The sequence below is a fragment of the Cyanistes caeruleus genome, chromosome 1 (assembly GCF_971803275.1).
Source record: "Cyanistes caeruleus chromosome 1, bCyaCae1.hap1.1, whole genome shotgun sequence".
Taxonomy (NCBI): domain Eukaryota; kingdom Metazoa; phylum Chordata; class Aves; order Passeriformes; family Paridae; genus Cyanistes; species Cyanistes caeruleus.
Genome location: NC_141701.1, coordinates 5,777,208 through 5,801,014, shown reverse-complemented (window position 1 = coordinate 5,801,014; position 23,807 = coordinate 5,777,208). Strand labels below are relative to the sequence as shown.

General features: G+C 39.0%; 1 long non-coding RNA gene across 3 annotated transcripts in view; it reads left to right on the top strand.

The window, feature by feature from the left end:
• LOC111925233 (uncharacterized) overlaps window positions 1-23,807 on the top strand; it is a 40,503-nt gene that overhangs the window by 6,418 nt on the left and 10,278 nt on the right. For 2 of the 3 annotated variants that reach the window (XR_015283471.1, XR_015283459.1), the window contains exons 2-3: window positions 9,198-11,311; window positions 22,919-23,045. This is a non-coding gene — a long non-coding RNA (uncharacterized LOC111925233). Of the gene's footprint in view, window positions 1-9,197; window positions 11,892-22,918; window positions 23,046-23,807 lie in introns of those variants that run through there. The other variant, XR_015283466.1, reaches the window with a different exon arrangement.

The following is a 23,807-nucleotide window of genomic DNA, read 5'->3' as shown; positions in this document are numbered from 1 at the left end:
TTTGCCCAGGCTCAGTTAATTCAGTGCAGTGAATATTCCCTTGTAATGGCCAATTGCTAGGAAGCAAGCTGGACATCCTCTTCTTTAAGGACAAGTAACTCTGGCTGAGATAGCTGTGTGATATGTGCTGACATAAGAATGAGTTTTATATTGATTCTATGCATTTGCTTGTGAGGGAAATGAAAATAGTAACATCAGTGGATGTAGCAACAATACCTTGTACATCTCTATTCAATTCCTTCCTCTCTAAAATGACAAAACCCCCAAATTGCCTTCACTGGAAGGAAGAGTGATATAGGTGAGATATCCCTTGTGATGGTCAGAACATGAAGTTAGTGATCTTTAACTTTCTTGGTGAGAAGATCCCACTTGACAATGAGAGTCTGTATCACTTCAGCTGGGACTACACAGAGTTTGTGACAAGGTGAGGGCAACTGTAGAAGGCAGTGGTAGAAGTTTTATTTGCTGGCTTCTGACACTTGACACAAGAGACAATCACTGCTTTGCGCATCTACCTTGGGAGAGGGTAACAGCTGGTTTCAGTATTTCAGCCTGGAGATATCAATAGTTCTTCCATTGCAATGGTTTGCATAAGGTCATTGTGGGAGGTAGGAATATACAGGTGAAGTGTGTGACCTCTAGAAGAAGTGAAAAGACAAAGGGCGTGCATGTGTGCACTTGTGTGACAGATATTTTCAAAGTAACTTTGAATGGGCTTTTGGTCACAGCTAAAAAAAGAATGCTCCCAGACAAACAATTCCCTGCAGAAATTAAATAGAATTCTTTCATCTGCATGGCATGGCAGGAGCAATACAATGTTTAATGATCTTTGCTAAGAATCACTGTTCCTTTACATAAGAAGGAAATATTTTACATTTCTTTGGTATTTGGTATTGATCTTGCCCCTTGTCTTTTTGCCCAATTTGGCATGCATTTGAAATTGTTCATTCATGTGTCTCACAAGCTTTGATGTCTGTGTGGTTTGGAGGAGATTGCAAATCACTGTTGTAAGTGCATTTTCTGTATTGTAGTAATTGCCTCTAATAGGGGAGGGGAAAAGGGCCTCAATCCATCCCACCAGTTGGATGCCAGTGCCAGCAGGAGACTCCCAGAGACTGCAGAGGTCAGCAGAAGGGCCCTGAAGAGCAGCACAAAGAAATTCCAGCCAGTGAGCTGGCCCAAGGAATAGACAAGAGGGGTTAGAGCTGGTCACAACCTGTAGGGCTGTGATCTTATTGGCACTGCAGGGACATGGTGGGATGTCTCCTGTGACAGTGGAGTGTTAGGATGGAAGGATATGGGCTCTTTAGGAGGAACAGGCAGGGGAGATGAGGCAGTGTTGTTATCTATGCCAATGACCTGCTGGAGTACATGGAGCTCACCTGGGGATGGATGAGGAGTTAACCAAGAGCCTACGGGTGAGGATTAAAGGGAAGGCAAGGACAGGTGACATTACAGTGGGATTTGCTACAAGCCACCCAAACAGGAAGATCAAGTAGATGCAGAAGCCTCACGTTCACAAGTTGTGGTCCTCATGGGGGACTTCAAACACTGATACCTGTTGGAGCAGGGCATAAGCAGTGCAGGAGGTTCCTGGAGCGCATTGGATGGGCTGGTGGGGAATGTGAAGCCCAAGGGCAGCCTTGGCTGCAGTGATGTGAAATTGTGGAGTTCAAGACCAATGTCTCTTCCAATACAACCCACAATTCTACGAATACACCAGAGAAAATTTGCAGAATTTTGAAGAATTCAGCACCCAGATTAACATAAGAAACAAGTGTGTATTTGTAGTAGATGTGGTAGAAGACAGTTACTTGGTTCAAAACTTAATTTCTTAAAATATATGTATAAGCATCCATTTCTCCTCAGACAAAATTGAAAATTATCTAGCAACAGCTTTGTAGCTTTAAGAAACATTGACAGAAAATTAGAAAAGAATGATTTTCATAAACTTAGATGAAGTGTTCACCTTTCAACTCTTCCAACACACATCTTTAACAGGATTTCTCTGAGGCACACACTGTCATTACCAATTTACTTCTATTGCCAAGGAAATCACTTGCAAATGTAATTTATATGTTGAATAAATATCAAGGTTATTATAAAACTACAGAAATTAGGTTAAATCACTGCCCTCGTTTTCCTCTCTGTAGACAAATTTCTCACATTTCCCTCTATATCTCCTCATTTATTCACACATTTTCCTTTAGATAGGGCAAGATTCATTTCAACTAACTACAGCCACTGAAAATCTAGGCTTTTAAGATTGCTCGTTCTTGCTATTTTCAACAAAGAAGGATCTAGAAAAAGGTAATTCTCTTCACAAGATAACTCAAATATCAAAGAATGATAGAATCACAGAATCACAGGATAGTCTGGATTGAAAAAGACCTCAGAGATCACCTAGACCAACCCCCTTGTTATGCAAGTTCACCTACAGCAGGTTTCACAGAATAAATACCTTGGCTTTATATGCTGCTGTTTTGGTGGAATGAATTGCCCTTTGAAAGAGCTGATTCCTCTGCATTGTCTATAGGGTGAACATAAAAGACTCTCTTAAGCCATATATCTACCTCCTAAATGGGTAAATTAATTCCAGTCTCTGGCTTCCTTTCTATCTAGGTCCCAGTTATTTGTGCTGCTTGGCTTTTTCCCTCTTCCCTCCACCAATTATCTGTCCACATAGGAACTGATCTCCTGGGTAACCAGTTCCAGCCCTCAATCTTCACAGGAAATCATGTCATATCACACTAGTGATATGCATTTATCAAACTCCCTCTTAAAATTAGTTATGTGATCCGTACCTACTACTCCAAGGGAACAACTGATCTGCATTAATCTCCTTCCTCCAAGGCTTCTAATACCCTGCCTAACCATATTTAGGATCAATTTATACTCCATTTGTCCTTTGGCTTCTATCTCTTCCTGGAATTTACCTGATTGTAGATATTTATAAGCAATAATTACATCCTCTTCTAGCTTTCATTTTGCTAGTCAGAAGAAGGGATGCTTTTAGATATATTTTTTTTAACATAGTATCTCTATTCTTCCATTCTAGTAACCATGTTCTAAGTTTAATAGCCCTCTTGAATAATTCTTGTGAGAGACATAAATTGTATTCCAGGTCAGTTGCAATGACACTAGAATTTCCCTCTGGATATGGAGAAATCCCACCTAAAACACATTTTCTCCTGGCAGTCTGGCTCTGGTGGGTCACAATTATTGTGGGCCAAATATAGGTGTGCATCTTCCCTCTCTTTTAAGGAAACTCACAACTTTTTTTTTGAAACCAAAAGACTTGGTTTCACAACAGACCTTTAAAACTTCTAAACCTTTCTCAAATTTCATCCTGTGGCAGTTTTTCTAGTCTTCATGAGAAGAAAATCCTTTTGTATTTTAATCTAATACTTCTCTACCTTGATAATGAAACCCCAGTCATTTAGTCATCACTTACTTCTGCTGTTGTGATCTTACTTTTTTTTGTCTTTGGTGAAAACAACAGATGCAATGAGCTGTAAGAATTAGCTTTGAATACCTACAGAAATTATATCCTTAATCTAATTATTCTCTTTTAATTATAAAGTATAAGCTATAACTTTTAATTATAAACTATAAAGTTCTCAAATTCCATTGCAATAATTCCCTAGATCTATTAGTTCCTTTAAAAATCCTTACCTCCCCTTCATAGTTTTGTATCCAGACTTCTCAAATGTCTGAGGTTTTCTTCTGGAAAGAATCTTGTCTTTCAGACTACAAGACCATGTTTATTTAATAGATAAATTCATAGAAATGTTTTTGCAACAGTCTAAATTAATTATGCACTGAATTTTTAGAAAAAAAAACTTTAATGTGGATCCAGTAGCCACTTAGGAAAGCTATCTGGATTTTTTATGTGCTATACTAGATAAAAAAGTTCATATATATGACATAGGAACTCTGACCTTCCCAGTGTGTGACACAGCTCAATTCATTTAGTTGAGCAGATGTTTTGAAATGTTTTTCTGTTCTGGTGACTGGAATAAGAGAGAATGAATAAATTTGTCACTAGTCATCCAAAACAAGATTGGATATATATCTTTCACAGCCAAATAATGTCTGCTAACCTAGATCCAAAATCTTGCCCTCACACTTCACTCAGTTTCACCAAAAGGCTTTCTGAGCAAAAAGAGCTACTCCACTATTCATAATCTTATTATTGCCTCCTTTTATCATCAATCAGTTGTCTCTGAAGTCCACTCATTTTTAATATCTCTTGAACAATTTGAATCTCGTCATTTTCTTATTAATTTTAAATTATAAGGATTGAGACAATCCATTAATGTCTTTTCTACAGAAGAGTTGATTTGCTTTCCTTTGCATTTGGAGCAAAAGCTGCTGAGTTCTTCTCCAAAGTAAATCATAGAGGTAATCTACTTTTGGTAAGAACTTCATACTAGCATTTTCCCAGCTGGCCTACAGAAAATAAAGTATCACAGAATCACAAGACAATTTGATTTGGGAAGGACCTCTGGAGGTCCCTAATCCAAGCCCCTACTCAAAGATGGTTAGGCTAGACTGGGTTGTTCATGTCAAGTCAAGTTTTGAATAACTTCAAGAATCTTTTACCTATCATGGCCATGGGATCTGTGAGATGGCCTAATCAGTGGGTCTCAAATAAAAGCATAGTCCTTAGCTAAATAAACAAAGAATCAAAAGAAAAACAAAAATCCAAGGGAAAAAAACACATTTGAAGAAATTTATGGGATGCTGGGACAGAGAAGGCTCAGTCTAGGTGTCTACTTGAATATGACAGCTACACATGTACATATCACACACATCACATTTATATGTATAGAAAAATTACAAAAGGGGGATAATTGAGTGGTATCATGAGGGAGAAAAAAAAATGAATCACTGCTATTCTGCAGTAGCAGAATTTTGCAAAACAGATTAAAAAGATTTTGCAAAGTAGATTGAGTTAAAGCAGGTGCACCACAGAAAACCATTCCTAAATGTGCATGCACCAGAATCATGAATCTCTCTCCCTTGTGCTGCATTAAGTATGGAATTTTTTATGATCTATCATTTTTTTTAAGTCTTCATTTTACCTTTCATTAAACATTACAAAATGTGTCTCATCAGAAAGCATTGCTTTTTATGGCAGCATTTCAATCTCAGTAACTGAGGAGACTTTATTCTGCATCTGAACATGATTTCCATTTTTCTTTTAATGAACTATTTTTATAGTGCAAGTGCATAAACAAATAAGAAAGTGAGTGGGCAAAGATGCTTAAGGTGCTTCCATAGGAACAAACTTAATTAATATCCAGCTTTCAAGAGAAGCAATTTGAAACCTGTGTAAATGTTTTATTTGAAGACATTAAGAAGAAGCTATAGGGCAATTAGCAAGACCTTGGTTCTGGAAAGATAGTTTGGAGTCTATTGCATCAGTTTGAAGTCAAGTATTCCATCAAATATTTCTTCCATGCAGCTGTTGAGGGGAAGTTCATCAAAGTTTTAGCAGGAAGAAAAACATGACTATGAAATTCAAATCCAAAGATGAGGTTCAGTAAAGAGTTTTGGCTGACTCTTGGGAGTTATGAGATCACAGAGTGTCTGAGTGATGGACTTGGGACTCAAATCTTACACTTAATTTAGACAAGCATAAAATCACTCAGTTTTTCAAAAACACCAACAATGAAAAAAGCAACCAAAAACAAAAACAAAAAAAACCCAAGAAAAACCAAGAAAAACCAAAACACTGAAACCCAGCTACAAAATCTGTCAGTTTAAAGCTGATGATCCTACTTGCCCCTGCTCAGAATGTAGCATGGGTATCTTTCAAGCAAGTGCCTTGTCTTCCTCATCTGAGCAGACAGAGAAAGGACGAGGGGATCTGCAGTTTCTACCATCATTTTAATCTTGACTGAGGTTGTGTTGAGTCCTCCTGTGGCTCAAAAAACCTGCTGTGGCTGTCTCCACATATCCCAGCATGGGTGTTTGTTAAAAGCCTTGCAGACCACATTTGTCTTCTTTAGCATCTCGAGAAAGGCTACAAATACGGTGAAGGGTCTTGAGGGGAGCATCATGAGAAGAGGCTGAGGTCACTTGTTCTGTTCAGCCTGGAGAAAATGAGGTTGGGGGGAGACCTTGTAGCAGTCAAGAGCTCTCTAACAAAGAACAGAGGAGGAGCAGCACTGATCTCTCCTCTCTGATGACCACGGCTAGGAATCCAAGGAGTCCAATCCTGGCCATGAAGGCTTAGGATGGATATTTGGGAAAGGCTCTTTACCCAGAGGGTGGTTGAGCAGTGGAACAGACTCCACAGGAGTTGGTCACAGCACCAACCCTGACAGAGGTCAAGAAGTGTTTGGACTACGCTCTCAGGCACATGGTGTGGCTCTTGGGGACTGTCCTGTGTAGGGCTAGGAGTTGGACTTGGATGAGCCTAGTGGGTCCCTTCCAACTCGGAATATTCTATGATTCTCTGGTTCTATAATTTCTGTAATTTCCCAAGAAACTAGTTTGAAAAGAAGACATTTTTTCCTTGTTAGCATCTGATTCAAATGTAATAAATTCCTCTCTCTTAATAGGAAGAGTTTCTTTGAATAACTTTGAGTCCCATTTCTTTCATTATCCTGTGGTGAAGGAGCCTCATTTCACTGCAAAGAGCAGCTTTGACTGTCGTGGTCCTTAGCTTTTCTCTCCAAGCTTTATCATCATCCAGAACAGTCATTTCACTAAATTATCAGTTTCTGTTATACATGAGATACTTCTACTTGGCATCAGAATAACTTTTTTTTTCAGTAACTAAAAATTTAACTTATCAAATTAAAACACTAAGACAATTATTTGAAAAGAATAACCAAAGATGCCAATAAAATCTGGGCTATAGCAATCAAATCATGATGCAAGTTGACTCCCAAGATATGACCGCGTTAGCGCTTATAGGAAGAAAATATTTTCAATATTAATTACTGGTGCTTTTTAACAAACTTGGCAGTAAATCCAATTTTAACAATAACTAACTGCACAGTCATTAATTCTGGAACCTAAGCCAAATGTAGTCTTCCATACTGAGGACATCTGTGATTGTGTCCTTTGGAATTTGTTCCCTGTGCATCTTATATAAGTGCATCAGAAATATTCCAACTCCAATCCCTTTGTTTTATTTACAGGACATGAGAAAGCAGGCTTGGAAACTTATCAACTGAAGCTGAGAGGGAACAGTGAAGGGGAAAACATAAATTTTAAAAATAGTTCTGATTAACTTGTTTCACTGAAAAAAAAAAAAGGAATAGGAAAAAAAAGAATAATCTTTGTAGTCTTCATTTGTACATGAATAAAATAGAAGACACAAACATGCAGAATGCATTCAGAGAAAAAAGCTGCTAACAAGGAATTACTAATTGTTGGGTACTGAGGTTTATTGGAGCAATGAGAGTCTCCAAATTCTCTGCTCCTTGCACTTGAAAGAGCCACTTCTCAAAATAGTGCTTCTTCCCCAAAGCTACACAAATCTCTTCCAAGAAACCACCCCCAGCTTACAGCTTCCTTGAACACAGCCCAGATCCTTGGTTATGTATGTCAGTACATACTGATTTATTTGGATATTTTCGTTCTGAAAAAGAAGAGCACCCTCTGCTTTCATGCTGGCTTACCTTGCCCTCATCACGCCTGGCTTAATGGCGAAGCAAAGGAATATTTTTAGGTACTGAGGAAATGAACAGTGAAAGAATATGCAGGATTTCCACACTATTCCTTCCTGAGTTAATGCCTAAGTGCTTCTCAGAAGCCTGCATAGATCAAGGTTTTCCACTTACTCTTCTGCTTTTATATCTTCTATTTACTAGAGTATATATAGTTATTGCCACCAAAAAGAAGTGCAAGACATCCGACTTCAAACAGCCCCCTTAAATGGTGCTGACTGTGTACTTTACTTGCAGAAGCCACAAAGCGGAACAAATAAAAAGAGCTGTTGTAAGACTTGCTAAAGAGGTTCAGGCACTTGCCATAATCATTTTGCAGATGGAGATAAGCCTGAAAGAACATTAAAGTTTCACAGCAGTGATGTGATGTGGAGTTGATCGTGTCAAAAGGTTAAAAAACATTTTGGATTTTTTTGCTTATGTTTTTTGAGAGTAGGTTGTGAGATACGTATAAATCATTCATATTCTATTAAAATAGAGCGCTGATTCACTTCTTGAGGATTTCAGCAGATTACCATACCAAAGCACATTTTCTGTCCAGCTTCCACTCTTCAACTATGTGTCTTCTGTACTCTATCATCCTCTTCAATATGATCTCCACATCATTTTTGAAACCTCAGCATTTCACAACTCTCTCTCTCTCTCTACATATATACGGCACTATAATCTTTCTTTTCAAGGAGCTGTCAAAGCATAATTCTTCCCTTCTGAAATCCTTTTCCTGTTTTTTTCTTTTTTTGTTATAGAATTTCTACACAAACTGCTTTTGGTAAAAAAAAATTTGCAAAAGCACTGTATAAATGGAGTTCTTTTGATAATCGAGTAAATTTAAATTTCTTCAAACAAATGTTTGGTATTCCACGTTGTTGCCATTACAAAATTATAATGTCAAAAGCATTTCTGCAATTTTTGGATGAAATTAAATGAATGAAAGATCATTAAAATTAACAAAATTCAATTACATCATTATAAGTCTTAAGAAAAATATAATTTCAAATAATGAAACCCCCCATAGTTTAGATTGATTTTGATTGGAATTAATAACTTTGAGAAGGCACCATTTAAAACAAATTCAGAGCATGGTGTTGGGAGTTAAGGAACCTGGTTCCAGTTCTGGTATTCTGTGAAAGTTGGGGAAAATTTGGATCTAGTCAGGCTAATCTTTATTTTAAACCTAACATAGGTGAGGAAAACACCCACATGTTTTGTTGCTGTTGGATTTTGGGTCTTCAAGCACATTCACTGGTAAAGATTATGTGATGTCAGGTATTGCAATAATGAAAAATGCTGGTATTGTCCAAGGGCATAATATGAATGCAGAGAGAAATCCAACCACATAAAGTCACTGCCATTATTCATACTGAGCACTGAAGTTATTTCTATCTTGGGTCAGGCCTACCTTTTTAAATATTTCACTGAGTACTTTTGACTAAGTAAAATATTCATGAATGTATTTCAGAATAATTGAATCTAATTTAGATTCTAACTTAGAGTTCTTCTATTCAACAGGTCTCCCTCTTCTCCTGCTTAGTTGTGAATTGGAGAACTGTTTCCCAATCTGAAAACGTTTCTGAATGTTAAACAGATTGCACTGAAGGAACACTGCTCATTATTTTCCTATGAATGTGTCTCAGCCATCCAAGCAGGTTGCAAAGAAGCAGACCACGTGAGCTTACACATATGATGAATAGTGATGATTTGAAAGGAACAGTTTGCAAACAGTGCACAGATTGAAAAGTTTTCATCAACGGTATTTAGCGAAAGCTTATAAATAACACAGATATTCATGAAAGTCAGGAAACATATCTGAATTAAAATGGAATTTAAACACATGAAGTTTTCAGCTGGAATTTCATCTTTAAATTGTTGTACCTTTAACACTGAGATCTCTGTGCTCTTTGTGGTGACTTAAATATTATCATTTCATGCAAAAGGGTTAATTTCATTTTGTGTATAATATTGGGGAAGTGAGAGTGATTGTACAGCGCAGGATATCCCAACATTCTGGTATCAAACACCTCCTTTTCTAATGGAAAGCACATGGACCTCCTAAATGCCATCAGAAGGAAACAAGTATGAGCAAAAGGCAGTGTGAATTACAGGTTTGTGGAGCCTGGCTTTCCATAGAATTATAGAACCATTAAGGATGGAAAAGATCTCCAGCATAATCAAGCCCAAACCATGGCATTCAGTGACATGTCCAGTCATTTTTAGGGTGACCAACCACACCACTTCCCTGGGCAGTTCATTCCAAAGCTTGATGACCTTCTCAGTGAAAAAATTCTTCCTGATGTCCAACCTGAACCTCCCCTGGCACAGCCTGAGGATGTTCCTCTTGGTTGTCTGGGAGAAGAGGCCAATCCCCAGCTGGCCACAACCTCCTGTCAGGGAGTTGTAGAGAGTGACGAGGCTACATGAACATGAAAGCAGTGTCAGGAGCCAGCCACGATCACACTGCAACAGGCAGCAATTCTGGGCACACACAAGTCCCCTTTAATTACAGGGATTGCTTCATTGCTTGAAACAGACCACTGAGGTTGAAAAACAGATGAGTGAAGGCAAACAGCAGCCTGAGATATCACAGGACATAACTGGTGGTATGTCTTTCATGTTAAATTTTGCTGTGCTCTCCCCCAGGCCTGATGCTGAGGAGGCAGGATCAGGCCAATGTGCCAACTCCAGCATCACAGACATCCAGGAAGCAATCAGGCACTGTGAAAAAGCTGCAACAAACAGCTGGTTTCAGCAGTTTTCCAACTTGACTTTCATTTCAAGGTGAAAGCAACGAGCTGGGCTCAGAACTGACTTCAGTTTGGTTTCACAGCCATATGGGGACTGATGTGCCAACAATAATGCTAGCAGTAAAACTGGTAAACATTCAAGGGTGACTAACATTGTCACAGTTTGCATCTAGAGCCCAAATTAATTCTTACTGAAAAGCTGATCAGAAAAAAGTCTGATTTTTTATTAGGCTTGGATAGTATCAAAACAGACTGTAAATGAGTACTATCAGTTGAGCAGACCTCAGATGGATGCTCTTGACCCCCATAACCAAACAAGGTGGTTTGGTATAGGCTCCAAAGGAGGTAAAGCCTGAGCCACAGCCAGGCCAATGACTCCAAGAAACCCACAGAAGAACAGGGAAACCCTGAGAGCATTGATGTATAAGATCTTGGAGCACTGATCCTGAGATTAACACATGAACTTCAGGTGCACCCCTGATTTATCAAGGAACAAAGACAGTTGTGGATACAAGGAGTCTCACAGATAACTTTCCATGGTTTACAGTTTGAGTACAGCCTAACCACTTTATTCCATAAATATGACAGCCTTCACAAAGGCAGCAAACCAACCCTACAAAATCTCAAAGTTTTAATCATTGGATGGAATTTGCCTAAAGCAACAGAAGGAGTCAGTGTCAAAGCTGGCATAAAAGCATATCCATGATAAAAATGTTTAGAACTTCTTTCAAAAGAAATTTGCCATAGAAAGTGTCAGAGAACTCAACAGAAAACTTTGAATGGATTACTTTCTCTGCAGACTGGGACATATATGGTACAACAACATTGCCATGAGGTTGCCTTTATTCATTCCATAGACCTTGTGGTTGTTTCTCTCCACATGTGAGTACGTTTATTTTCCTCATGTTTTTTTATATCACTGTTGGCCTCATGTTCTTGAGGCTTCAAATCATTATTTATGAGACATTTTTCAATTTAAAATTAAAATTTACAAAGCAAATTATACACTGGATGAATACCTCCTGCTTCCAGAAGGACCCTCAATAGATACATACATATGTGTGCATTTCTAGGTGGTAGGAATTAACCTGGCCTCTGCTAAACTGGTTCATTTAAAATGCATAAAACATTCCAGAAGCTCAGGAGAGAGCAACCATATGAATGTGGTGTTACATGCTCAGTTTCATTCTTCATCAATATTTATTTTCTTTCTCTACCCCCCCTTCTCTGACTAAAAGAATTTTAAAAGTCTTTTTTTCATTTCAAAGATGAATCTGAACCAAACCCACATGTCAAGTGAGAATCTCTTTCCTGCATCTACCTTCAAAGATTTTCATGTCACTGTCCTTCGTTGCATAGAGGAAAGTCAGTGGAATGTCTGTTGGACACATTCTAGTAAAACCAATTTATCTCACACAGAGTGGCTGCAATAAAATAAATATTTGTTTGTGGTGTCAAAGGATCCATGAGGAATTAATTGTGTCGTTAATTTTCTCCCTATGTGCATAAGTGACCTTCTCCCTCTGAATTAGCACACTTCATACCACAATCATTTCTTTTGTGCATGAAAGCTTCTGATCTTCAACACCATGACCGACCTGGTCCCGTCCTCTCCTCACCTGCTTGAGGCCCAATTACCTCCACCTCCACATTTACAAGTTTCTCATTCTTCAGGCTGAGAAGCTTGCACTGATATAAGTGCAATCAGATTTTACAATTGGAGATACTGTTCCATGTTCTGTGCATTTATGATGATTCCCATATCCCTAAAACATGTATGGCAAGCACTGTCTTATTTTTTCACATCATTGTCACAGGTTTTGAGGTCCACAGTGAAGTTTCTTCTGTGATAGTTTTGCATCAAGTTAGAAGAGCAATTCTTATATGTCTGTCCCATATGGGTCATGGTATTTGGGGACTGAACCTCCAATTACTTTCTCCACCAATATTTGCACAAGGCTTGATACCTGCCAGCCTTGACTTTCATGCCCAAGCCCCACCTATGGGTTTGGGCTTTATGCTTCCCATGGGCTGAGTCCAGGATTCAGACACATCAAGCTGGTAAAAATCACTAAGAAAAGAAGTTTAAGTGAGACCAAATCAGACCAGTGCCTTTGCAGACATTTTGAGAGGATGATGTCTCTTGTTTCTGAGCCAGTGTCTGGGGATGACCTTAACACCCAGTTTTCCCTCTTCTGGGAGCACACCAGGAGCTTCCTAAACTGAGGAACTTGGAGCATACGTCATGCTTCAAACAGGACACACACGCAAAGAGATAGGAGATTTTCCAAGCAGCAATTAATAACCCTTTTATCCATAAGGAGACACTTCCCTTATACTCTGCTTATATTACATTACTTTCTTTTTACTGCTTATAGTTTCAGGATTTCAAAAAATCTCTCTTGTCCTTGAAAAAACTTCCATGGCAGAATGAAATTCTCAAAAATTTCTGAAATCTGAAAAAACAATTTTCAGACATCTCTCCATTCAATGTTCTGTAGCATTCAGAAGAAAGTGGAACATTAACATTTGTCACCATTATCAAAGTATTTATAAATTTGCTTTTCTGATAAGATTACCAAATGTTTACAGCCACCTTGTAATGAAGGTACCAGCTCTTCCACTATGGAGAGCAGCCATAAACCCATTTGGAGGCCTCTTGCTGGATGAAGAAAGACAGTTTTACAGACTTTCATCCAGGTAAATTCAGGTTTATAAAAGGAGAGGTCACCCAGACTCCAAGCAATGAATTGAAATTAAAGTTCTGGGATGCTGTCACTCTGAATTAACCAAATTGTCTCATGCAAGATCACATCATGATGTGTGTCATGGAGGGGAAAACAGAGATAATTCAACATAGAAATAAACTGCAGAACTTTTCCTTGTTTCATAGGCTTTGGTTTCAAGTTTTCCATCTTCTGTCCATTTTCAGAAGCTGAACAGAAAAAAGCTTCACAAAAAGGGCATAATTCTCTCTCCAAAAGATAAGGGTTTTTCCACTATTAAAATATTAAATAATTAACTGATGAATTAAAAAAGATTACTTATTTTTTCCATAGGTGCTGTTGTACAGCAATCCCTGGAAAAAGTTTGAAGTACACCAAGGAAAAAAAAAAAAAAAAGAAAGGAAATTTAAAATACATTAAATGAAAAAAATCAAATTACTTTTCTTCTAGGAAAACTCTCCTTTACTCCTCTCAGGCAAGGCAATGCTTCAGAGAGAAGTCTATTGTGTAATGAGTCACTTGCCAGCACAAGCAAGCTCTCAAAGAAGGAAAAAAAAAATCAATCCTCTCTGGGATTTCAGGATTTTAGGCCAAGAAACTTCTATTTTTCCTTTTAATGATTCCTAGGATTTCTTTGAAAACAAAGGAATGAAAGGGCGGAATAAAAAGTAAAAGAGAAGCCAGGCGAACTTTTGTCTGATCCTCACTGGTACACTTATGCCTCAGCTTAGGCTGATCCCTCCGTGCCGTGCCTTGGTGATGGTGCTGGCACCAGCCTGTTTGCTTCTGGGTGCCTTCCCAAAAACATTCTGCCAGTTTTGCCCTGGAATTGGATTGCTTCCAAAGCCAGATGAGATGGAGCCTGAGGACTGTCAGACACCTGTGAGCTGGAGCCCTTCTTCATGGGTTTTCTTTCAAGCTACTAAGGCTGGTTACGTTCAGCTGCATTAACTCCTCTCTCTTGTTTGTTTCTTGACTATATCCAGAGCCTTTGGGTGAACCAGGTTTTGCAATTTCAAGGTGGGAAAAAGGAAAAATCTTCTTGTCTCCCATCTAGGGCTCACAAATCTTCAGGCAATGTTTAAAAGCCCAAGAATGTCAATTTTGACTGAGTTTCTCACATGAGTTTTGAAGGTCACAGTAACACTATTCTCTATCCAAGGTGTCTCCAAGCACCCCAAAAAAGAACAATCATCGCAGGTATTCACACTGGGAGAATTATATAGGAGTGAAAGTCCTCAGAGGGGCTGAAACAGCTGCTTTTCCTTTCATTGCAAACCTGCAGCTGCAGGAGATATTTAAATGCATCCTTCCTGCAAGAGCAGAGCTGCTCTTGCAAGTTGGTGTCATCCAAACTGGTGCTCCCAAACTAGAGTACAGCTACCCCTCCCAGATCCTGTCTGTGTACATCACCATCACTTTACAAGTAGAGAGGAGAGGCCAACAGGTCTGAGTGAGGGACAGCTCCCCCATTTCCTCTCTTTGCTTCAGGTACACTAAACCTGCAGTGCCCCACTACCCTCTACCACCACAGAATCAGTCTCTGTAACCTGCCCTATCACTTTTTTCCCCATGAAAATATCACTGATCATATTCCTCAGCAGGAATGTCACTGGTGCTTGAACCAGCCCCAGGTATTATTTTTATGACACAGAAGTAGTGTGAGGGAAGAATAAAAAAATCCGAGCCATTGATAAGACAATTTTCACTTCCAAAGATGAAGCCTAGTGAGCAAACTGCAGACACCAGCAGGACAGCCTTTCCTCCAGATTTCTGAAAAGAGATGAGTATGACATACTGGAGCCTGAAGCTCCCTTCACAGCACTGTAAAACAAGCCATTTATTCTCTAACATCCTCAAACTTTAATTCCTCTAATAACCAAATTGCCAACAAAATTAAGTATGACAGGTCTGTTTCCAACCCCTTTAATGAACCTCTTGTTTTGCCATCCACATTTGCCTGCCTTTATCACTTTCTCCCTTGAGTCTTGGCTCTGACACCTACAAGCCTCAAAGGCTTTATTTATGTTAATTATCAAGGAAGTTTCCTTCTAAGTGAATAGTTGGATTATCTGACTCTTGATTTAATGGCAGAGTCAGCTTTATACACTGTGATTTACTGTTAAAAATATGATCCAAGGGAAAACCAGTCTTCTGAAGTGCATGAGCTGACAGTAGTGCCACTCTGAGCTGGAGTTTTTCAGTGCTGGCTGATGCCACACACTTGAAGCAGGTACTGCAACTTTGCAGCCAGCCATTCACTTTTTCCTTGTGCTCTTCAGTCCCTGCTCTCTTTGTGGCATTGCTCATTTTTTATCTCCAGTGATTAACTTAAGGACACAGCTTGCCCCAGAGACACGATGCAAAATGCCGCTGATGTAGTTGTGTTTGGAACAAAGCAGAAAGGAGCTTGACAAAGTCACTTACTCTGAATTTTATTGAGGGACATATCACAGATTTAGCCAAGCTTGGCCCTCTCATGGCCCAGGGTGTTTCCTGTGTGCTACTTGCATGTACTTCAGAGTACATGCTAGAGGTAGAGGGAGAATCTGAATAGTCAAAGGGGAAGCTCAGAAGTAGGTTGGGAGCTGAAGGCACATATTAAAGTCCTCCACGAAGACTCAACATGCACTAATCCAGACACTGTAATTAAGCCAGCTTGCAGTTACTCATCCATTAGTCACTCACTGGCTTCTCCAAATATATCATGGCTGAAAGTCTCTCCATTTCCCTTGCACAGGAAATGCACCACTGATGTATGTTCAAGGTTTTTCTGCTGCCTTCTTCAACTCAGCCATTCTAAACAACTCAGCCCTATTTCTTAGGCAGGCAAGTGAAGGTAGAGGTCCTTATTTGTTTGGACCCGTTTTTAAGACATGTGACCCATCTTACTCTCTATTGTACATACAACCCTTACATTTCCTTCTCATCCCTCCATGTCCCCCACACAGCCAGCTGGCCCTGAACAACAGCCCCCTGAATCATCTGTAGAAACAGCATCAATTAACACCAGCACTGGGAAGTAAAGCTCTAGCAAATTAGTTAAGAACATTGTGAAGGTCGATGTGCATGACAAATTGTGTGCTCACCTCCTTCATCTTCCACCCCAGGACCAAAACCATCTTGATGAATTTTCAGCACAACATTAGGACATGGTAGCCAGATTCTCTGCTAATGAACACTGGGTGGATGTCCACTACATTCATTCAGGTATGCTTTTCATGGTGCTGTTACAGACAGCATCATTGCTTCTGTTTCCCTTGCTCCACTTGTATTGCAACATATTTATCTGGGAATTCCCATGAGGGAGATGTCATTGGTATACAGGAACCACTACAATGGATGCCACAGTAAGTGCTTACCAGAAAAGGGAGGCTGCAAGAATCCAGGGTGTGTCCAGGAAATTCCAGCACATCTGCAATGCCTGTTGGGAATGGGTGGAAAAGATAAAACATCATATATATGGTCACCCTGAACATTTCTTGCTTAACAGATAACATTGTCTTCATTCATAACACTACTAAGCAACAGCAGAGATTCCAGCTTATCCTAGTGGTACATCTCAGCACAAGATGTGCTTTTCTGAGCCTCTCACAGAGAGGTCATTGCCAGTGGACAGAAAATGGGCATTAGTGATTCTGAACATTTTACCAGCCTCTCACAGAAGTGCTGCATAAGTCAAACAATGACCTGCTTAGCTGTGCTGTGCCCCTGCATGAGAAGAGCACCAACAAACTGGAACATCAGTGCTTGCAATAACAGAATAACTTTTTAATGATTTATGATTCGAGCTAGGAAACTTGCTAGCCAGATGGATCTGCAACTGAGCAAACCAAGGCTGACCTGAGGCTACAGAACCTGTGTCAGCACACTGCAGAGGTTTTGCTGGAGATTGATTGTACTATTTCATTGCCACAAAATCATCTGGTTAATTCTTAATTTATTTTTTTTAATTTTTTTTTAATTATCATCACTCAATCCAGACATACTCTGTTCACTTTCTTATCTGGCACTGATATATCAGCTTTTGGGGTTCAAGACCTGTAATAACTTGCTGCAAGATATTAAGCCTTATTAGGTATTTTTCGCTTTTGAGAACAGCAGGCAACATTTGCAAAATTATGGAAGACAGGTAGCAGACTAAAAATACCAATCATAGGATCACAGAATCATAGAATGCTTTATGTTGGAAAAAAACTTTAACATTTTGTCCAACTGTTATCCCAGGTCTGTTAATCCCACCACTAAGCCATGTCCCTGAGAGCAGCACTTACACATCTTTTAAATACCTCCAGGAATGGTGACTGGGCAGCTGCTTCCAGTGGTTGACAACCCTTTCAGAGAAGGAGCTTTTTCTAATATCTGAACCTCTACTTGAGGCCATGTCCTCTTGTCCTTGAATATGTGGGCTAAGGGCTCATATTCTTCCTGACTACTAGTGTGTTCCCTGATAAATATGATTTTTTTTTTTATTATGACATCCTTCAGATCAATTATTTTATTTCAGTATGACTCTATTTACTCTTACTTTTCGTATAAATTCTACCATTTCATGTCTAAGTAATGAAAATCTCAGATGAAAAAGTGTCAAATGGTAAATCTAATACAATTTTCTGATTTTCTGGGCAAATACCCTGCTTTACTCAAAAATCCTATTTTCCTTTCCTGAATATGGTCATCTAAATGAAGACCCCCTTAATTACTATTCACAAGCATTGTGAATTATAAGACCATGGTTTTAGGTGAACTGAGATGCACTGGAAAACTTGCAGTCATTTTTCTGGTGGATTCAGGGTGTGGAATCCCAGATACTCCTGTCTGGTGAACACTGGACCATGATGTGTGCTCACATCTTCTTTGCTAGACACAGGCTAAGCTGTTTGGTTTCTGGATTGTAACACATCACCAAATTTTCAGGAACTTCAGCACTTCCTCTGACTTCAGATATTAAATTTTCATCACGTACTCATCATGTACATTTCTCTCCTACCATGAAGTCCTCACCAAGTAGAATTTCCTCCTACTTTCTTTCCATTCCCTAATGTCCATCTAGGCTGTTGTTATCAAGGTCAACTTTAATTAGTGAACTGAAGATTGAGTACTTTCATTAATCATCTAGAAAAGGGAGCAAACTTCATATTAATGCAGTGGATTGTTGACACTAGGATGGAAGAGGTCACACCCAAGGGAGAAGGAGAATTATATGCTAAGGAGAACAAAGAAATCATTTGTCTTCAGGAAAAGTATCCCTTTTTAACTCTTCTTCAATCTTTTCTAACTTTATTTCTTATCTTTATTTTCTAAATCAAAAATATGTTGTTAGGCATAGGTCCCACTTTACCTTTTGTACTGAAATACAATATTTATAATCCTAAATTCTAATCTGGATCCATTATGAGTTTTTTGAGAAGAGTGAAGCCACTGAGATGGTACTTCATGTAACCAAGTAACCTTTCTTGGAGAGAGGTTAAAATGCAAATTGGTTTCATTTTACTCCATCTTTTGTGCAGGAACAAGGACAGATGAGACCTACATGGGAAAATGGGTTCAAACCAGAATGGCAAAACATCGAAGTTGAAAGCAAAGCTTTTGGAGCCCATTTTTGTTTCCCTTATAGTGAATTCTTTCATAACATTTTAAACCAGATGTAGCATTTTATCCTGCCTGACTAGCTTTTCACACAGACCTTACAGAGAAGATAAAAACTGGAGAACAAAGAACTGAGTGAAACATATTTCACATATCACCTGGAAATACAACCAGTCTTCCCTTGGAATGAAAAAAAATTACTTCTACTGCATTTATTCCTGCCTGTATTGCAATTTAGCACCCAGTTTCTGTGAAGACTATCATAACTAATTATATTAAGCCAAAGAGAAACAAATACATTACCTCTTCAGTCTTCAAAAGAGGGCATTTTTGGAGACCTTCTAGACAACAAAGCACAGAGGAGGATGAAAGGAGTGTTTTACACTTGTAGATGAATGTGCAAGAACAGGTCAGGGTTTTTTTAATGGTCTGCTTTGTACAGTTACTCTTCAATAATGTTTTCCAGGTCTCAGTTGTGAGTCAATGGGTAAACACAAAGGTATCATATCAGAGTAAAAAGTGAGACAAAGGGGAAACATTACCAGATGACTAATTGCTTGGTGGATAGGAAATTCACTGTAAATGTGTATGAAGCTGCAATTTATTGCTGTAGCCAAGCCTAGCTATTCTAAGATGCATCTCCTTCATACATTCCTTCGAGAGAAATTTATAAAAGACTGGTTTTCAAAAGACTAGAGGAAAGAAATCCATGAGATCCTTGACACATTTGATGCATGTTTTTCATTTTGCAGCCAGGCCTTCATTTTTCCTTCTACCCTTCACACATCATAGCAAGTGCCTTTCAAAGGGGTCTCAGGGACAAGACAGGAACAGATACGATATCAACTACTAATTTCAGGTTTATATTAATAACTTGGAGATAAGCAGGCTTGCCATTCACCCATTCAAAAGGCTCCTTTTCATGTCAAAAGTAGATTACCTGTGTATTAAACTGTTAAGTATTTCACTGATCCATCAAACCACCACAACAGCCTTATGACTGACTCTGTCCATCCCTGCTTGGTGTAGTTAGAGTTGCTTTCTGGTAGCACCAACTCTTAGTATTTCAGAGGAGACCCAGTATTTCCATGGCACCTCCAGAGACCTTCCCTTTCATGCTCAGCTTAGATTTCCCAGCAACTCCTTTCCCGGAATATATCCACGTATCTTACTTCAGTAAAAGCTGTTGTGTAACGATAGTTTGAAAGATCTTTTCATTGATCCCAGGTACTCCTTGTTTATCCAATTTTCTGCTCAGTACAATAACTGATGTGTGCTCTGTCAGGCTCACTCTAGTGAGGTGCCTAAAGATTTGTGGACCCCTGCAGCACTCCCAGCTGGAGGTAAGTTTAGTTCAGAATGAAAGGCAATTAGTGAAGAGAGTTCCACCCAGCTTTACCACGGGTGGTTGGATAAAGGAAACAAAAATGCCATTGCGAAAGTGTTGTTCGTTTGTATTTAACTTGTTCATCACATTAAACTCATGAAGGGAATGTAGGTCCTCAACCTGTTTACACAAAAATTAATTTGTGCAACATCACAACCGCCTGCAGAGTGGCTCATGAGCTGTCTCAGAGGGTAACTGGGCAGATAGAATCTGTTCCACCACAAACTACTTAGACAGAAATACAGCTCAAATCCCTGAGATGCAGCAACCCTGAGTATTTTTCAAGGAAATATCCCAAAAATCTATTCAGAGGGCTTTCCTTTAAAGCACGATTCCTAAACAAACACACTCCTTTCCACACCATTTCTCTCAGCTGTGAGAAGTCTGGAATAAGCCTTTCCTGGTTTTTTGTTTTGTTTTTTTTCCTGTGTGTGTTGATTTTGTTGTATTCCCATATGTCTTTGAAATGTCTTGGAATCTATGCTTATTCACTATATACTTTTGGCCAATGCCAGAAGTGACATATCAGAGTGTTCTGGAGAAAGTCCATGACCATATGGTATCCTAATCACAACTTGAAAATGTGAAGGCCAAGACTTATACACAGTTCCAGAGGCCGAAAGAAACTTTGTAATGCTCCTCCTGCCTTTCATAATACCTTTCATAAGGTATAATACATTTAGTATTTGTAGCTAAAGGACACCTTGACATGATATTTCAGTAAATTTCTAAGCCAGATCCACAGAACCATCCTGCATGCAGTGGGTCAGCTTTTGCTGGAGTGAAAACCAGAAAGTAATGTGTATCACAAGCTCACAAGGGACAAGAAGAACATCTAACATCACCAGCTTGAAGATTCATCTCAGGCTTCACATGATTTATGAGGAATTCAATAGATACTTTTATGGCCTTGTAGAAACTTTGAAAACCCCTGTGCTTGAAGATTATAATTTTCCAAATTACTTGTTTTGAGCATTATCAGATCCAATCAAGTCCTTACGCAAAAGCTGTCTGAACTTTTAATTTGATACTGTTGTTATTGCAGTTTAAAATTACAAACTCAATGTAAATTAAAATAACATCCTCTGTTTGCTAACTGGCACAGGATAAAAGCCAAACACTTTCCAGCATAAGTCTTCAGAGAGTCTCTTTTTTTTTTCCTGAATGCTAAAAATCTTTATTCCCCTTTACATTTTTTATTTTCATTGGCAAGATTAAATACATGGTTTGATGTGCAGCTGGGCAGTTCAGAGATCAAACACTTTCTGCTTTCCTGATATAAAATAAGTTTGTGGCTCATTTCATGTTTGCTCTGTTTAGAAAGCCCAACCTGGCAACCGAGGCACAGCCTTGGATGCCTGGTGGCAACCAGATCTCCAGAACAGGAACCTGCACTTACCATAGTCTTAATGGCAATAAATGGGTGTCAGTATTTCCTATTCTATCATCCTCACCTGTTTCAAACCCTAATGAAGGACTGATTTACACAAAAGTAGGAATTATTACACCCACTATTACACCCACTTACTGCTTTCATTGTCTTGTATCTCTTGTCCTTTGGAAATCCTTGGATGCTCTGTTGACAGAGGAAAACTGCTTAGAATCAAGATATGCCAAAATGAAAGAGAAGCAGAGTTCAGACACACAAATTATCTTTTTAGTTTTAATTAGATCATGAATTGTTGTAAACCTTAAACAAAATTCCTATGGGGAATCATAGAACCACAAAATGGTTGGGTTAAAAGGGACTTTAAGGGTCATCTCATTCCAACCCCTTGCCATGGGCAGGGACGTCATCCACTAGACCAGGCTGCTCCAAACCTTATCCAACCTGGCCTTGAGTTCTTCCAGGGATGGGGCAGCCACAGCTTCTCTGGACAGCCTGTGCCAGGGCCTCCCCACCCTTACAGGGAAGAATTTCATCTTAATATCATCCCAATATCCAATATCAAACTACTCTCAGTTTAAATACATTCCCTTTCGTCCTAGCACTCCATGCCCTTGTCAAAAGTCCCTCTCCAGCCTTCAGGTGGGGCCTCACCAGGAGAAAGTAGAGGGGCAGAATCCCCTCCCTCACCTGCTGCCCACGGTGCTTTGGTTGCAGCCCAACCTGGATTTCACTGAGGACCAGTGACCTCAGTCTTGAAAGTGATATATTTGGAGCATTTAAAAGAAATTTCTGGGTTTTTTACCCTCTCACATAACCACTTCCAGAACCTTAAGCTGTAAGGCATAGGACTTCTTGCTTTAATTTTCCCATTTTCCAGTATTCCAATGACTCTTTTCTACACTTTCTTCACTCAAGAAGGAATGTATTCAACAGAAAAGTTCTTGTATGTACAAATCACTTAATTGCAGTTCCCAGTGTTTAGGGAAATAGGAAATTACAAAAGCATAACTGTCCTTTCTAGGCTGAAAAAATGAGAATTAAGAAGTTTGTGAACACTTAGTAAAACTCATAGTTGTGGCTGCTTTGGGGAGTCACAGTACTTTAATTGCAATATTGGAATTAAATGCTGTGCCTAATATTTCAAATATTCTTCTCCAGCTGAGTACTAATCTTTCTCACCTATAGTGATGGGTAGGAATTGATCATGTTCGTGGATAATAAAATCTTTGATGATGCAGACAAACATTATAGACTAAAGTCTATAGCTGGACAGCCAAGCTAGGCTGAGACCTACAAATTAAATTCAGAGAGATTGGAATAGCAATTGCAGAGAATTCTAAAGCACTTACAGCAAAATCACAGTGACCTGAAAACTCTATTATCTTCTTCTAACACAGATAAATTCGGAGAGGTCCATAGCTGTGTACTACACCACAGGTCAGGCCACCTGAATGTAAAGGTTCCTTTGGATGTTTTCATCCTGGAATCTGCGAGCCTGCAGTTGATCCTGTTCCTCATAATAAGGTATAAATGTGTAAGTTTAGCTCATTGTGCCCTACAGTGCATGATTAAATCAGAAATGCTAGTTGTGGTGCTTGCAGCTGTGGCACTGGAAGGGGAGAAAACTCAGCCTGTGAGATTTGAAGCGTGGTGAAAGAAAGAGGAGATTTTCTCTACCACCAGGAAAATCAATAATTGGAATTTACTCTGAATCCTTCATTGTTTACTACCTAACTTAAATCACTTTCTAAGAACACAAGTGTGAATGGAGAAAAATTAAGTTAGGACTCCTCTGGAAAGTGTGATGTTGTCCTGTTCCCCTGCCTTAATGGTAATGGATCTGATTCTGTTTTGCACTTGTATATTTGAAATCCCTTTCTATCCTGAAAGATAAAGCCAATATGAATTACTGCTTAACAGAATTGCTACAAGAGTGCCATGAATTTCTCTTCCACTGAGTATGAGAGACTGAAAAAATGAGCTGCCATTTATAGGAAGGATGTTATTTATTTGAAATACAAGTGGTTATAATTGGTTATACTATGATGTTATTACTTCTGCAACAATCCTCTGAAGTGTTAAAATTCCTTTTTTCATCCAGTCTGATGAATCTGTTGGAAGAGGAACTTCTAGGACATAGATTCATGCAATTAATAACTGTGATGTACTGTGTTTGGAGGAACTGCTCATTTGTGCTATTCTCCAAGCATTTCTAGGCAGTGCTTACCAATGTGGTCCCATAAAGGACACAAATCACCTTCACCCCAGGTACTCAATCTCTCCAAA